Genomic DNA, 4,234 nt, shown 5'->3' on the forward strand with positions numbered 1-4,234 from the left:
GCCCGGGCGAGAGCAATCCAGGGATGGGTGACCCCCTGGGAAGTTCGTTGGGAGCCCAAAGCGGACAATATTGTGATACATGTCATAGGGGGATGTTACAATCCATAATTCTATAGTAACCAACATGTATGATTGTTTTTACTTTCATTCTCATAGTTTTTGCTTTAATGGTGAAGATGTTATGTTGAAGTTTAAGCTAATATGTTTAGGTGGACTAACAAAACACCATGAATTCCTCATGTAATCAGTATCTCAACTCAAAGAGGACAGATATAGATGCTCTTATACATTAGTTTAGCATGTGGGGAGATTTCAAAGGCAACATCTATCAGGATGCATATGCTACCATGATTATAGAGATGGATGCAAAGCTAGACAACCATGTAATCATTTAAAATGCTCCTATTTCTTGTGATTTTTTATTGATTTTCTGAAGAAAAAAACATATATTGTTGTGTTTTTAGTCGGAGAATGCTTGACACACAACAATTGGACCTTCTAATCATTTCGATCAAAAAGCAAGTAAACCATGTGATACGGTACAATATGCTAATGACTAGCCTTGCTATTGAGCGATATTAGAAGTCATGTTATTCTACTTTTAGTTACCATTTTATATTTTTAGTTACAATTAATAACTAAATTTTACTTTACAAATTCAAAGACGTCTTGCACAAAATAGTGAAGAACCTCATAAAAGCCGTTTGCAGAAAAAGGTAGGGGATATGAAAAGAGAAATCACTTTCCTTTTGAATTTAGAATTCTAAAACTGCCTTTTACTTTAGGTTATGAAGTTTAAACACTCATCTATTTATACAAAAATATGCATAAAATTATCATTTTTAGTATGCTTTCATTTAACAACTTATTGTGAACCTTGCATTTTGTTATTAGGCCTATATGTTTGGTAGAAGTTAGTCGTTTGAAACTGCTTCATCTTGAACAAGAACTTGAACAAAATAAGGCACATGTAAGTTAACATTGACTTTTCATCTATGCCTTATTTTAATATACTTATTTTTCCATAGCTTCTTTTTGTCAATGACGTTTAATTATTAATGAATAATTTATGCAGGTTGCTTTATTGAGTGGTGGATTCAATGCTAATCATCTTGGGATCACTGGAGCTGCAAACTCATGTTTATTTTCTTAGAAATCATCCATAATTTTGAGTAGGTTGGAATGGTGCAAGTATCATTAAGGACTCATGGGGACTGTTGTTGAAGCTGCAAACAAGGTAGTCATTTCCTCAGCCTTTTAGCAATCGTTATTTGTTTGTTGTTAATATATTTTACTTTTATGGCTTTGCAAAAGTTTCTCCCACTTTAAGAAACATAGGAATCTCACACATGACATAACTCATACCATTAATCTAACATTACATAGCATCCCACTTGTATTCAATCTTTCAATTCAATTTTTAAAAAAAATATCACCATTAGTAACTTGAAGTTCATGTATATCTATTATATGGTTGTAGGAAGCAACTGTAAGTATTATTAATCAAACAACTTTGGTTATGACATTTGTTGTCTCAATCAATTTGGATATATATATATATATATATATATATATATATATATATATATATTATTTTCGTTGTAAGGAACGCACTCAACCCAGTCCAAACTAGGTCATGATCCAATTCAGTCTTAATCTAGGCCACCGTTACGTCATGATAAATAGCCCATCACACTGTAACATAAACCGTTCAATACAATCAAGAGTTCTCTAGCCGTCACGTCATGAGGACAAGCTTTCTCAGCTTAATGGGTTAAGCTCTCAATTCATTAAGCCATCCATCCAATCTTTCTAGAAGTCTATCCAATATTATCTAAAGATTGATGCTTTTTAGCCATGCATGCTCATTGTGAGTCTAAGGCTCAAACTAGGTCAAACATGGAGAAATATCATCAAAGATCTTGTAACGTCCCAAATTTCGAGTCCAAAAATTTCATTTTGATTAACTGATTATAAAAACATTCATAAGAAAACTACTTAAATATATATATATATATATATATATATATATATATATATATATATATATATATATATATATATATCATTTTGTAAATCAATGTATCATGTCTGAAAACCCAAATAATATAATAGCAACATGTCAGAGTACAATCCCATAGTATCTCAAGTGCGGAAAATCAATGTGTGTGCGTATGATGTGCTGCTACCGTGCCAGCTCCTTCCCCTTCGCTGAAGAGGTACCTGAAACCAAAACTATAAACTGTAAGCACGAAGCTTGGTGAGTTTCTCCCACCGTACTACATACCATACAATCACATAACATACACATACTGCCAAGCATATCTAGGTGCCCGACCTACCCCTTCGGTCCTCTCGACCGGATACTGCCTAGCATACCTGGGTGCTGGCCTCACCTTCGGGCCTCTCGATCGGATACTGAATAGCATATCTGGGTGCTGGCCTCCCCTTCGGTCCTCTCGATCGGATACTAACTAGCATATATGGGTGCTGGTCTCCCCTTCGGTCCTCTCGACCGGATGCTGGGGGCTATTTCACCCCCTACTACTACCACATAATATCATATCACATATATCCTAATCTGGGTAGCATGGTTGGCTACTAAACTACCCCTTCGGTCCTCTCGACCGGTAACTGGGGACTATTTCACCCCTCCTACTACCACTATCACATAACATCATAGCATGCTAGCACATAAAACATAACATGTAGCAGCAAACCTAGATGAATATCACGAAGATAATCATCTAACATACAACTCCTCCTAGTGGGTCGACATTGTGGTCGTAGACCCACCGCTACTGGAAGGTAACTCACCTCAAACGAGTAGCTGCTGATAATCTGTGCGGGAAGTCTTTGTCTGTTGTTGCTCCGGAAATCCTCCAGCTATAATCCCTACAAAACACTCAGTCAGAATCTGATATCTACTCTTAGGGTAAAATGACTATTTTACCCCTAACCAAGACCAAGTCGAAGTCAAAGTCAAAGTCAAATTCAACTTCCAGTTGACCTGACTCGCCGAGTTGGGCCGCCAACTCATCGAGTCCCTATCCTTTTAACTTTCCTTATCTACGACTCTACTCGTCGAGTTTAGAAATGACTCGACGAGTTCCCTTTTTATGCGAACAACGAATGAACCTTCATCCGACTCGTCGAGTTGTATGAACAACTCATCGAGGTCATCCTCATCCTATGAACCAGTCCTATCTTCAACTCACCGAGTTGTATGAACAACTCGTCGAGTTCATCTTCAAGAGTTGGGAGATTGCCTTGGACTCGCCGAGTCTGTTCTAGCACTTGTCGAGTCCTATGAACTCCAGGTCTCCCAACACGTCTAAACAGCTATGGGAATCCCTTTTCTAACAACTGACCATCGCAAAAGGGTTTAAGATGGCTGAAAGCGCACCGACTCGCCGAGTCCAACCTTGACCATTTCTATACAGTCGATCTAAATGGGATTTAACACACCAAAACCATAGATCTGGCCTCCTAATGTCCATTTTATACGTAAAGTTCCAAACTTGATGCACATGCATGGGTTTTTTAGCTTAAAATTCCATAGAAGGTGCTCTACAATGTGCATGGGGCTCTCATGGCCATAGAGTTGGCACCTTTATGCCATGAGACCCCTCCAATGACTCAGATCTGGAAGTAGAACCCCATAAATCACCTTACAAATCCAAAAATGGCTTAAGAAGCCCTAATTGCACCATGAATCTAAGCCCTAAAGATGAACAACCAAAAAGGAAGACCAAAACAGGGGCATTTACCTTGCTTAAGCTGAAGATGACGTGAGATCTCTGAATCTACAAGCCCCAACTCGAATTTCCCAGCTTCTTCCTTCCTTCTAAGCTTTACAAACCAACCAAGAGCACCAAAATGGCCTTAACACACACATAAACGGCTAGGGTTTCGATATCCAGCTCTAAGGGAGTGTTAGGGACAAGGGAGGCTGAGTTAAGGTGTTTATATAGGTGCAAACCCTCAGATTTAGGGTTTTACTCGTACAACACCTACTCGTCGAGTCCGTCTCCCAACTCGTCGAGTAGATCACTTAAGATGTCTGCGGATCTCGACTCTACTCGACGAGTGGGTCCTCCGACTCGTCGAGTCCCAGAGAAAAACATAAAAATGCTTGAATTAAATGCGTACCAGGAATCGAGTGCTACAGATCTCATGAATGGGTCTAATACACAATCAAATTCTAGATCTGAACCATATAACACTGAAATAG

This window comes from Lactuca serriola, chromosome 8 (genome assembly GCF_051521515.1).
Source record: "Lactuca serriola cultivar US96UC23 chromosome 8, Lser_US96UC23_V15, whole genome shotgun sequence".
NCBI lineage: Eukaryota > Viridiplantae > Streptophyta > Magnoliopsida > Asterales > Asteraceae > Lactuca > Lactuca serriola.